Genomic DNA, 13714 nt, shown 5'->3' on the forward strand with positions numbered 1-13714 from the left:
GGAAGTAGTTTTGAGCAAAATCAACAATGTAAGGTCAAAAACACATTGTTGGCCAAAAAGTGATTCTAGCGCTCTGAAAAGCATTTTGCGCTCATAAAAATAAGACATGTTGATATCTCTGTCAATTTCAATGCAAACGTGTTACTAAGCTTACCAAAGGGTTGAAGGGCCAAACTCCACCATTTGGAAGTGATCAAAAAGTGATTCTAACGCTCTGAAAAGCATTTTGCGCTCGTAAACAAGAAATGTTGATATCTCTGTCAATTTCAATGCAAACGTGTTACTAAGCTGACCGTAGCGTTATAGGGCCAACTCCACCATTTGGAAGTGATCAAAAAGTGATTCTAACGCTCTGAAAAGCATTTTGCGCTCGTAAACAAGAAATGTTGATATCTCTGTCAATTTCAATGCAAACGTGTTACTAAGCTCACCACAGGTTTATAGGGCCATTACTCCACCATTTGGAAGTAGTTTTGAGCAAAATCAACAATGTAAGGTCAAAAACACATTGTGGGCCAAAAAGTGATTCTCGCGCTCTGAAAAGCATTTTGCTCTCATAAAAATAAGACATGTTGATATCTCTGTCAATTTCAATGCAAACGTGTTACTAAGCTTACCAAAGGGTTGAAGGGCCAAACTCCACCATTTGGAAGTGATCAAAAAGTGATTCTAACGCTCTGAAAAGCATTTTGCGCTCATAAACAAGAAATGTTGATATCTCTGTCAATTTCAATGCAAACGTGTTACTAAGCTCACCACAGGGTTATAGGGCCATTACTCCACCATTTGGAAGTAGTTTTGAGCAAAATCAACAATGTCAGGTCAAAAACACATTGTTGGCCAAAAAGTGATTCTAGCGCTCTGAAAAGCATTTTGCGCTCATAAAAATAAGACATGTTGATATCTCTGTCAATTTCAATGCAAACGCGTTACTAAGCTCACCACAGGGTTATAGGGCCATTACTCCACATTTGGAAGTAGTTTTGAGCAAAATCAACAATGTAAGGTCAAAAACACATTGTTGGCCAAAAAGTGATTCTAGCGCTCTGAAAAGCATTTTGCGCTCATAAAAATAAGACATGTTGATATCTCTGTCAATTTCAATGCAAACGTGTTACTAAGCTTACCAAAGGGTTGAAGGGCCAAACTCCACCATTTGGAAGTGATCAAAAAGTGATTCTAACGCTCTGAAAAGCATTTTGCGCTCGTAAACAAGAAATGTTGATATCTCTGTCAATTTCAATGCAAACGTGTTACTAAGCTGACCGTAGCGTTATAGGGCCAACTCCACCATTTGGAAGTGATCAAAAAGTGATTCTAACGCTCTGAAAAGCATTTTGCGCTCGTAAACAAGAAATGTTGATATCTCTGTCAATTTCAATGCAAACGTGTTACTAAGCTCACCACAGGTTTATAGGGCCATTACTCCACCATTTGGAAGTAGTTTTGAGCAAAATCAACAATGTAAGGTCAAAAACACATTGTTGGCCAAAAAGTGATTCTAGCGCTCTTAAAAGCATTTTGCGCTCATAAAAATAAGACATGTTGATATCTCTGTCAATTTCAATGCAAACGTGTTACTAAGCTTACCAAAGGGTTGAAGGGCCAAACTCCACCATTTGGAAGTGATCAAAAAGTGATTCTAACGCTCTGAAAAGCATTTTGCGCTCGTAAACAAGAAATGTTGATATCTCTGTCAATTTCAATGCAAACGTGTTACTAAGCTGACCGTAGCGTTATAGGGCCAACTCCACCATTTGGAAGTGATCAAAAAGTGATTCTAACGCTCTGAAAAGCATTTTGCGCTCGTAAACAAGAAATGTTGATATCTCTGTCAATTTCAATGCAAACGTGTTACTAAGCTCACCACAGGTTTATAGGGCCATTACTCCACCATTTGGAAGTAGTTTTGAGCAAAATCAACAATGTAAGGTCAAAAACACATTGTGGGCCAAAAAGTGATTCTAGCGCTCTGAAAAGCATTTTGCGCTCATAAAAATAAGACATGTTGATATCTCTGTCAATTTCAATGCAAACGTGTTACTAAGCTTACCAAAGGGTTGAAGGGCCAAACTCCACCATTTGGAAGCGATCAAAAAGTGATTCTAACGCTCTGAAAAGCATTTTGCGCTCATAAACAAGAAATGTTGATATCTGTCAATTTCAATGCAAACGTGTTACTAAGCTCACCACAGGGTTATAGGGCCATTACTCCACCATTTGGAAGTAGTTTTGAGCAAAATCAACAATGTCAGGTCAAAAACACATTGTTGGCCAAAAAGTGATTCTAACGCTCTGAAAAGCATTTTGCGCTCGTAAACAAGAAATGTTGATATCTCTGTCAATTTCAATGCAAACGTGTTACTAAGCTCACCACAGGTTTATAGGGCCATTACTCCACCATTTGGAAGTAGTTTTGAGCAAAATCAACAATGTAAGGTCAAAAACACATTGTTGCCCAAAAAGTGATTCTAGCGCTCTGAAAAGCATTTTGCGCTCATAAAAATAAGACATGTTGATATCTCTGTCAATTTCAATGCAAACGTGTTACTAAGCTTACCAAAGGGTTGAAGGGCCAAACTCCACCATTTGGAAGTGATCAAAAAGTGATTCTAACGCTCTGAAAAGCATTTTGCGCTCGTAAACAAGAAATGTTGATATCTCTGTCAATTTCAATGCAAACGTGTTACTAAGCTGACCGTAGCGTTATAGGGCCAACTCCACCATTTGGAAGTGATCAAAAAGTGATTCTAACGCTCTGAAAAGCATTTTGCGCTCGTAAACAAGAAATGTTGATATCTCTGTCAATTTCAATGCAAACGTGTTACTAAGCTCACCACAGGTTTATAGGGCCATTACTCCACCATTTGGAAGTAGTTTTGAGCAAAATCAACAATGTAAGGTCAAAAACACATTGTGGGCCAAAAAGTGATTCTAGCGCTCTGAAAAGCATTTTGCGCTCATAAAAATAAGACATGTTGATATCTCTGTCAATTTCAATGCAAACGTGTTACTAAGCTTACCAAAGGGTTGAAGGGCCAAACTCCACCATTTGGAAGTGATCAAAAAGTGATTCTAACGCTCTGAAAAGCATTTTGCGCTCATAAACAAGAAATGTTGATATCTGTCAATTTCAATGCAAACGTGTTACTAAGCTCACCACAGGGTTATAGGGCCATTACTCCACCATTTGGAAGTAGTTTTGAGCAAAATCAACAATGTCAGGTCAAAAACACATTGTTGGCCAAAAAGTGATTCTAACGCTCTGAAAAGCATTTTGCGCTCGTAAACAAGAAATGTTGATATCTCTGTCAATTTCAATGCAAACGTGTTACTAAGCTCACCACAGGTTTATAGGGCCATTACTCCACCATTTGGAAGTAGTTTTGAGCAAAATCAACAATGTAAGGTCAAAAACACATTGTTGCCCAAAAAGTGATTCTAGCGCTCTGAAAAGCATTTTGCGCTCATAAAAATAAGACATGTTGATATCTCTGTCAATTTCAATGCAAACGTGTTACTAAGCTTACCAAAGGGTTGAAGGGCCAAACTCCACCATTTGGAAGTGATCAAAAAGTGATTCTAACGCTCTGAAAAGCATTTTGCGCTCGTAAACAAGAAATGTTGATATCTCTGTCAATTTCAATGCAAACGTGTTACTAAGCTCACCACAGGTTTATAGGGCCATTACTCCACCATTTGGAAGTAGTTTTGAGCAAAATCAACAATGTAAGGTCAAAAACACATTGTGGGCCAAAAAGTGATTCTAGCGCTCTGAAAAGCATTTTGCGCTCATAAAAATAAGACATGTTGATATCTCTGTCAATTTCAATGCAAACGTGTTACTAAGGTTACCAAAGGGTTGAAGGGCCAAACTCCACCATTTGGAAGTGATCAAAAAGTGATTCTAACGCTCTGAAAAGCATTTTGCGCTCATAAACAAGAAATGTTGATATCTCTGTCAATTTCAATGCAAACGTGTTACTAAGCTCACCACAGGGTTATAGGGCCATTACTCCACCATTTGGAAGTAGTTTTGAGCAAAATCAACAATGTCAGGTCAAAAACACATTGTTGGCCAAAAAGTGATTCTAGCGCTCTGAAAAGCATTTTGCGCTCATAAAAATAAGACATGTTGATATCTCCAAAGGGTAATAGGGCCATACTCCACCATTTGGAAGGGGAATACATTAGTTTTGAGCAAAATCAACAATATAAGGTCAAAGACACATTGTTGGTCAAAAAGTGATTCTAGCGCTCTGAAAAGCATTTGGCACGCATAAAAACAAGAAATGTTGATTTTTCTGTTCATTTCAGAAAGCAAGTCGAAAACACATTGTTGGTCAAAAAGTGATTCTAGCGCTCTGAAGAGCATTTTGCAAGCGTAAAAACCAAAAATGTTGATATCTCTGTCAATTTCAATGCAAACGTGTTACTAAGCTTACCAAAGGGTAATAGGGCCATACTCCACCATTTGGAAGGGGAATACATTAGTTTTGAGCAAAATCAACAATATAAGGTCAAAGACACATTGTTGGTCAAAAAGTGATTCTAGCGCTCTGAAAAGCATTTGGCACGCATAAAAACAAGAAATGTTGATTTTTCTGTTCATTTCAGAAAACAAGTCGAAAACACATTGTTGGTCAAAAGTGATTCTAGCGCTCTGAAAAGCATTTTGCATGCGTAAAAACCAAAAATGTTGATATCTGTCAATTTCAATGCAAACGTGTTACTAAGCTTACCAAAGGGTTGAAGGGCCAAACTCCACCATTTGGAAGTGATCAAAAAGTGATTCTAACGCTCTGAAAAGCATTTTGCGCTCGTAAACAAGAAATGTTGATATCTCTGTCAATTTCAATGCAAACGTGTTACTAAGCTGACCGTAGCGTTATAGGGCCAACTCCACCATTTGGAAGTGATCAAAAAGTGATTCTAACGCTCTGAAAAGCATTTTGCGCTCGTAAACAAGAAATGTTGATATCTCTGTCAATTTCAATGCAAACGTGTTACTAAGCTCACCACAGGTTTAAAGGGCCATTACTCCACCATTTGGAAGTAGTTTTGAGCAAAATCAACAATGTAAGGTCAAAAACACATTGTGGGCCAAAAAGTGATTCTAGCGCTCTGAAAAGCATTTTGCGCTCATAAAAATAAGACATGTTGATATCTCTGTCAATTTCAATGCAAACGTGTTACTAAGCTTACCAAAGGGTTGAAGGGCCAAACTCCACCATTTGGAAGTGATCAAAAAGTGATTCTAACGCTCTGAAAAGCATTTTGCGCTCATAAACAAGAAATGTTGATATCTCTGTCAATTTCAATGCAAACGTGTTACTAAGCTCACCACAGGGTTATAGGGCCATTACTCCACCATTTGGAAGTAGTTTTGAGCAAAATCAACAATGTCAGGTCAAAAACACATTGTTGGCCAAAAAGTGATTCTAGCGCTCTGAAAAGCATTTTGCGCTCATAAAAATAAGACATGTTGATATCTCCAAAGGGTAATAGGGCCATACTCCACCATTTGGAAGGGGAATACATTAGTTTTGAGCAAAATCAACAATATAAGGTCAAAGACACATTGTTGGTCAAAAAGTGATTCTAGCGCTCTGAAAAGCATTTGGCACGCATAAAAACAAGAAATGTTGATTTTTCTGTTCATTTCAGAAAACAAGTCGAAAACACATTGTTGGTCAAAAAGTGATTCTAGCGCTCTGAAGAGCATTTTGCAAGCGTAAAAACCAAAAATGTTGATATCTGTCAATTTCAATGCAAACGTGTTATTAAGCTTACCAAAGGGTAATAGGGCCATACTCCACCATTTGGAAGGGGAATACATTAGTTTTGAGCAAAATCAACAATATAAGGTCAAAGACACATTGTTGGTCAAAAAGTGATTCTAGCGCTCTGAAAAGCATTTGGCACGCATAAAAACAAGAAATGTTGATTTTTCTGTTCATTTCAGAAAGCAAGTCGAAAACACATTGTTGGTCAAAAAGTGATTCTAAGCGCTCTGAAAAGAATTTTGCCGGCTTAAAAATAATAAATGTTGGTATCTCTGTCAATTTCAATGCAAACGTGTTACTAAGCTTACCAAAGGGTAATAGGGCCATACTCCACCATTTGGAAGGGGAATACATTAGTTTTGAGCAAAATCAACAATATAAGGTCAAAGACACATTGTTGGTCAAAAAGTGATTCTAGCGCTCTGAAAAGCATTTGGCACGCATAAAAACAAGAAATGTTGATTTTTCTGTTCATTTCAGAAAACAAGTCGAAAACACATTGTTGGTCAAAAGTGATTCTAGCGCTCTGAAAAGCATTTTGCATGCGTAAAAACCAAAAATGTTGATATCTGTCAATTTCAATGCAAACGTGTTACTAAGCTTACCAAAGGGTTGAAGGGCCAAACTCCACCATTTGGAAGTGATCAAAAAGTGATTCTAACGCTCTGAAAAGCATTTTGCGCTCGTAAACAAGAAATGTTGATATCTCTGTCAATTTCAATGCAAACGTGTTACTAAGCTGACCGTAGCGTTATAGGGCCAACTCCACCATTTGGAAGTGATCAAAAAGTGATTCTAACGCTCTGAAAAGCATTTTGCGCTCGTAAACAAGAAATGTTGATATCTCTGTCAATTTCAATGCAAACGTGTTACTAAGCTCACCACAGGGTTATAGGGCCATTACTCCACCATTTGGAAGTAGTTTTGAGCAAAATCAACAATGTCAGGTCAAAAACACATTGTTGGCCAAAAAGTGATTCTAGCGCTCTGAAAAGCATTTTGCGCTCATAAAAATAAGACATGTTGATATCTCCAAAGGGTAATAGGGCCATACTCCACCATTTGGAAGGGTAATACATTAGTTTTGAGCAAAATCAACAATATAAGGTCAAAGACACATTGTTGGTCAAAAAGTGATTCTAGCGCTCTGAAAAGCATTTGGCACGCATAAAAACAAGAAATGTTGATTTTTCTGTTCATTTCAGAAAACAAGTCGAAAACACATTGTTGGTCAAAAAGTGATTCTAGCGCTCTGAAGAGCATTTTGCAAGCGTAAAAACCAAAAATGTTGATATCTGTCAATTTCAATGCAAACGTGTTATTAAGCTTACCAAAGGGTAATAGGGCCATACTCCACCATTTGGAAGGGGAATACATTAGTTTTGAGCAAAATCAACAATATAAGGTCAAAGACACATTGTTGGTCAAAAAGTGATTCTAGCGCTCTGAAAAGCATTTGGCACGCATAAAAACAAGAAATGTTGATTTTTCTGTTCATTTCAGAAAGCAAGTCGAAAACACATTGTTGGTCAAAAAGTGATTCTAAGCGCTCTGAAAAGAATTTTGCCGGCTTAAAAATAATAAATGTTGGTATCTCTGTCAATTTCAATGCAAACGTGTTACTAAGCTTACCAAAGGGTAATAGGGCCATACTCCACCATTTGGAAGGGGAATACATTAGTTTTGAGCAAAATCAACAATATAAGGTCAAAGACACATTGTTGGTCAAAAAGTGATTCTAGCGCTCTGAAAAGCATTTGGCACGCATAAAAACAAGAAATGTTGATTTTTCTGTTCATTTCAGAAAACAAGTCGAAAACACATTGTTGGTCAAAAGTGATTCTAGCGCTCTGAAAAGCATTTTGCATGCGTAAAAACCAAAAATGTTGATATCTGTCAATTTCAATGCAAACGTGTTACTAAGCTTACCAAAGGGTTGAAGGGCCAAACTCCACCATTTGGAAGTGATCAAAAAGTGATTCTAACGCTCTGAAAAGCATTTTGCGCTCGTAAACAAGAAATGTTGATATCTCTGTCAATTTCAATGCAAACGTGTTACTAAGCTGACCGTAGCGTTATAGGGCCAACTCCACCATTTGGAAGTGATCAAAAAGTGATTCTAACGCTCTGAAAAGCATTTTGCGCTCGTAAACAAGAAATGTTGATATCTCTGTCAATTTCAATGCAAACGTGTTACTAAGCTCACCACAGGTTTATAGGGCCATTACTCCACCATTTGGAAGTAGTTTTGAGCAAAATCAACAATGTAAGGTCAAAAACACATTGTGGGCCAAAAAGTGATTCTAGCGCTCTGAAAAGCATTTTGCGCTCATAAAAATAAGACATGTTGATATCTCTGTCAATTTCAATGCAAACGTGTTACTAAGCTTACAAAAGGGTTGAAGGGCCAAACTCCACCATTTGGAAGTGATCAAAAAGTGATTCTAACGCTCTGAAAAGCATTTTGCGCTCATAAACAAGAAATGTTGATATCTCTGTCAATTTCAATGCAAACGTGTTACTAAGCTCACCACAGGGTTATAGGGCCATTACTCCACCATTTGGAAGTAGTTTTGAGCAAAATCAACAATGTCAGGTCAAAAACACATTGTTGGCCAAAAAGTGATTCTAGCGCTCTGAAAAGCATTTTGCGCTCATAAAAATAAGACATGTTGATATCTCCAAAGGGTAATAGGGCCATGCTCCACCATTTGGAAGGGTAATACATTAGTTTTGAGCAAAATCAACAATATAAGGTCAAAGACACATTGTTGGTCAAAAAGTGATTCTAGCGCTCTGAAAAGCATTTGGCACGCATAAAAACAAGAAATGTTGATTTTTCTGTTCATTTCAGAAAACAAGTCGAAAACACATTGTTGGTCAAAAAGTGATTCTAGCGCTCTGAAGAGCATTTTGCAAGCGTAAAAACCAAAAATGTTGATATCTGTCAATTTCAATGCAAACGTGTTATTAAGCTTACCAAAGGGTAATAGGGCCATACTCCACCATTTGGAAGGGGAATACATTAGTTTTGAGCAAAATCAACAATATAAGGTCAAAGACACATTGTTGGTCAAAAAGTGATTCTAGCGCTCTGAAAAGCATTTGGCACGCATAAAAACAAGAAATGTTGATTTTTCTGTTCATTTCAGAAAGCAAGTCGAAAACACATTGTTGGTCAAAAAGTGATTCTAAGCGCTCTGAAAAGAATTTTGCCGGCTTAAAAATAATAAATGTTGGTATCTCTGTCAATTTCAATGCAAACGTGTTACTAAGCTTACCAAAGGGTAATAGGGCCATACTCCACCATTTGGAAGGGGAATACATTAGTTTTGAGCAAAATCAACAATATAAGCTCAAAGACACATTGTTGGTCAAAAAGTGATTCTAGCGCTCTGAAAAGCATTTGGCACGCATAAAAACAAGAAATGTTGATTTTTCTGTTCATTTCAGAAAACAAGTCGAAAACACATTGTTGGTCAAAAGTGATTCTAGCGCTCTGAAAAGCATTTTGCATGCGTAAAAACCAAAAATGTTGATATCTGTCAATTTCAATGCAAACGTGTTACTAAGCTTACCAAAGGGTTGAAGGGCCAAACTCCACCATTTGGAAGTGATCAAAAAGTGATTCTAACGCTCTGAAAAGCATTTTGCGCTCGTAAACAAGAAATGTTGATATCTCTGTCAATTTCAATGCAAACGTGTTACTAAGCTGACCGTAGCGTTATAGGGCCAACTCCACCATTTGGAAGTGATCAAAAAGTGATTCTAACGCTCTGAAAAGCATTTTGCGCTCGTAAACAAGAAATGTTGATATCTCTGTCAATTTCAATGCAAACGTGTTACTAAGCTCACCACAGGTTTAAAGGGCCATTACTCCACCATTTGGAAGTAGTTTTGAGCAAAATCAACAATGTAAGGTCAAAAACACATTGTGGGCCAAAAAGTGATTCTAGCGCTCTGAAAAGCATTTTGCGCTCATAAAAATAAGACATGTTGATATCTCTGTCAATTTCAATGCAAACGTGTTACTAAGCTTACCAAAGGGTTGAAGGGCCAAACTCCACCATTTGGAAGTGATCAAAAAGTGATTCTAACGCTCTGAAAAGCATTTTGCGCTCATAAACAAGAAATGTTGATATCTCTGTCAATTTCAATGCAAACGTGTTACTAAGCTCACCACAGGGTTATAGGGCCATTACTCCACCATTTGGAAGTAGTTTTGAGCAAAATCAACAATGTCAGGTCAAAACACATTGTTGGCCAAAAAGTGATTCTAGCGCTCTGAAAAGCATTTTGCGCTCATAAAAATAAGACATGTTGATATCTCCAAAGGGTAATAGGGCCATACTCCACCATTTGGAAGGGGAATACATTAGTTTTGAGCAAAATCAACAATATAAGGTCAAAGACACATTGTTGGTCAAAAAGTGATTCTAGCGCTCTGAAAAGCATTTGGCACGCATAAAAACAAGAAATGTTGATTTTTCTGTTCATTTCAGAAAACAAGTCGAAAACACATTGTTGGTCAAAAAGTGATTCTAGCGCTCTGAAGAGCATTTTGCAAGCGTAAAAACCAAAAATGTTGATATCTGTCAATTTCAATGCAAACGTGTTATTAAGCTTACCAAAGGGTAATAGGGCCATACTCCACCATTTGGAAGGGGAATACATTAGTTTTGAGCAAAATCAACAATATAAGGTCAAAGACACATTGTTGGTCAAAAAGTGATTCTAGCGCTCTGAAAAGCATTTGGCACGCATAAAAACAAGAAATGTTGATTTTTCTGTTCATTTCAGAAAGCAAGTCGAAAACACATTGTTGGTCAAAAAGTGATTCTAAGCGCTCTGAAAAGAATTTTGCCGGCTTAAAAATAATAAATGTTGGTATCTCTGTCAATTTCAATGCAAACGTGTTACTAAGCTTACCAAAGGGTAATAGGGCCATACTCCACCATTTGGAAGGGGAATACATTAGTTTTGAGCAAAATCAACAATATAAGCTCAAAGACACATTGTTGGTCAAAAAGTGATTCTAGCGCTCTGAAAAGCATTTGGCACGCATAAAAACAAGAAATGTTGATTTTTCTGTTCATTTCAGAAAACAAGTCGAAAACACATTGTTGGTCAAAAGTGATTCTAGCGCTCTGAAAAGCATTTTGCATGCGTAAAAACCAAAAATGTTGATATCTGTCAATTTCAATGCAAACGTGTTACTAAGCTTACCAAAGGGTTGAAGGGCCAAACTCCACCATTTGGAAGTGATCAAAAAGTGATTCTAACGCTCTGAAAAGCATTTTGCGCTCGTAAACAAGAAATGTTGATATCTCTGTCAATTTCAATGCAAACGTGTTACTAAGCTGACCGTAGCGTTATAGGGCCAACTCCACCATTTGGAAGTGATCAAAAAGTGATTCTAACGCTCTGAAAAGCATTTTGCGCTCGTAAACAAGAAATGTTGATATCTCTGTCAATTTCAATGCAAACGTGTTACTAAGCTCACCACAGGTTTAAAGGGCCATTACTCCACCATTTGGAAGTAGTTTTGAGCAAAATCAACAATGTAAGGTCAAAAACACATTGTGGGCCAAAAAGTGATTCTAGCGCTCTGAAAAGCATTTTGCGCTCATAAAAATAAGACATGTTGATATCTCTGTCAATTTCAATGCAAACGTGTTACTAAGCTTACCAAAGGGTTGAAGGGCCAAACTCCACCATTTGGAAGTGATCAAAAAGTGATTCTAACGCTCTGAAAAGCATTTTGCGCTCATAAACAAGAAATGTTGATATCTCTGTCAATTTCAATGCAAACGTGTTACTAAGCTCACCACAGGGTTATAGGGCCATTACTCCACCATTTGGAAGTAGTTTTGAGCAAAATCAACAATGTCAGGTCAAAAACACATTGTTGGCCAAAAAGTGATTCTAGCGCTCTGAAAAGCATTTTGCGCTCATAAAAATAAGACATGTTGATATCTCCAAAGGGTAATAGGGCCATACTCCACCATTTGGAAGGGGAATACATTAGTTTTGAGCAAAATCAACAATATAAGGTCAAAGACACATTGTTGGTCAAAAAGTGATTCTAGCGCTCTGAAAAGCATTTGGCACGCATAAAAACAAGAAATGTTGATATCTCTGTCAATTTCAATGCAAACGCGTTACTAAGCTCACCACAGGGTTATAGGGCCATTACTCCACCATTTGGAAGTAGTTTTGAGCAAAATCAACAATGTAAGGTCAAAAACACATTGTTGGCCAAAAAGTGATTCTAGCGCTCTGAAAAGCATTTTGCGCTCATAAAAATAAGACATGTTGATATCTCTGTCAATTTCAATGCAAACGTGTTACTAAGCTTACCAAAGGGTTGAAGGGCCAAACTCCACCATTTGGAAGTGATCAAAAAGTGATTCTAACGCTCTGAAAAGCATTTTGCGCTCGTAAACAAGAAATGTTGATATCTCTGTCAATTTCAATGCAAACGTGTTACTAAGCTGACCGTAGCGTTATAGGGCCAACTCCACCATTTGGAAGTGATCAAAAAGTGATTCTAACGCTCTGAAAAGCATTTTGCGCTCGTAAACAAGAAATGTTGATATCTCTGTCAATTTCAATGCAAACGTGTTACTAAGCTCACCACAGGTTTATAGGGCCATTACTCCACCATTTGGAAGTAGTTTTGAGCAAAATCAACAATGTAAGGTCAAAAACACATTGTGGGCCAAAAAGTGATTCTCGCGCTCTGAAAAGCATTTTGCTCTCATAAAAATAAGACATGTTGATATCTCTGTCAATTTCAATGCAAACGTGTTACTAAGCTTACCAAAGGGTTGAAGGGCCAAACTCCACCATTTGGAAGTGATCAAAAAGTGATTCTAACGCTCTGAAAAGCATTTTGCGCTCATAAACAAGAAATGTTGATATCTCTGTCAATTTCAATGCAAACGTGTTACTAAGCTCACCACAGGGTTATAGGGCCATTACTCCACCATTTGGAAGTAGTTTTGAGCAAAATCAACAATGTCAGGTCAAAAACACATTGTTGGCCAAAAAGTGATTCTAGCGCTCTGAAAAGCATTTTGCGCTCATAAAAATAAGACATGTTGATATCTCTGTCAATTTCAATGCAAACGCGTTACTAAGCTCACCACAGGGTTATAGGGCCATTACTCCACATTTGGAAGTAGTTTTGAGCAAAATCAACAATGTAAGGTCAAAAACACATTGTTGGCCAAAAAGTGATTCTAGCGCTCTGAAAAGCATTTTGCGCTCATAAAAATAAGACATGTTGATATCTCTGTCAATTTCAATGCAAACGTGTTACTAAGCTTACCAAAGGGTTGAAGGGCCAAACTCCACCATTTGGAAGTGATCAAAAAGTGATTCTAACGCTCTGAAAAGCATTTTGCGCTCGTAAACAAGAAATGTTGATATCTCTGTCAATTTCAATGCAAACGTGTTACTAAGCTGACCGTAGCGTTATAGGGCCAACTCCACCATTTGGAAGTGATCAAAAAGTGATTCTAACGCTCTGAAAAGCATTTTGCGCTCGTAAACAAGAAATGTTGATATCTCTGTCAATTTCAATGCAAACGTGTTACTAAGCTCACCACAGGTTTATAGGGCCATTACTCCACCATTTGGAAGTAGTTTTGAGCAAAATCAACAATGTAAGGTCAAAAACACATTGTTGGCCAAAAAGTGATTCTAGCGCTCTTAAAAGCATTTTGCGCTCATAAAAATAAGACATGTTGATATCTCTGTCAATTTCAATGCAAACGTGTTACTAAGCTTACCAAAGGGTTGAAGGGCCAAACTCCACCATTTGGAAGTGATCAAAAAGTGATTCTAACGCTCTGAAAAGCATTTTGCGCTCGTAAACAAGAAATGTTGATATCTCTGTCAATTTCAATGCAAACGTGTTACTA

This window comes from Gadus chalcogrammus, chromosome 12 (assembly GCF_026213295.1).
Source record: "Gadus chalcogrammus isolate NIFS_2021 chromosome 12, NIFS_Gcha_1.0, whole genome shotgun sequence".
NCBI lineage: Eukaryota > Metazoa > Chordata > Actinopteri > Gadiformes > Gadidae > Gadus > Gadus chalcogrammus.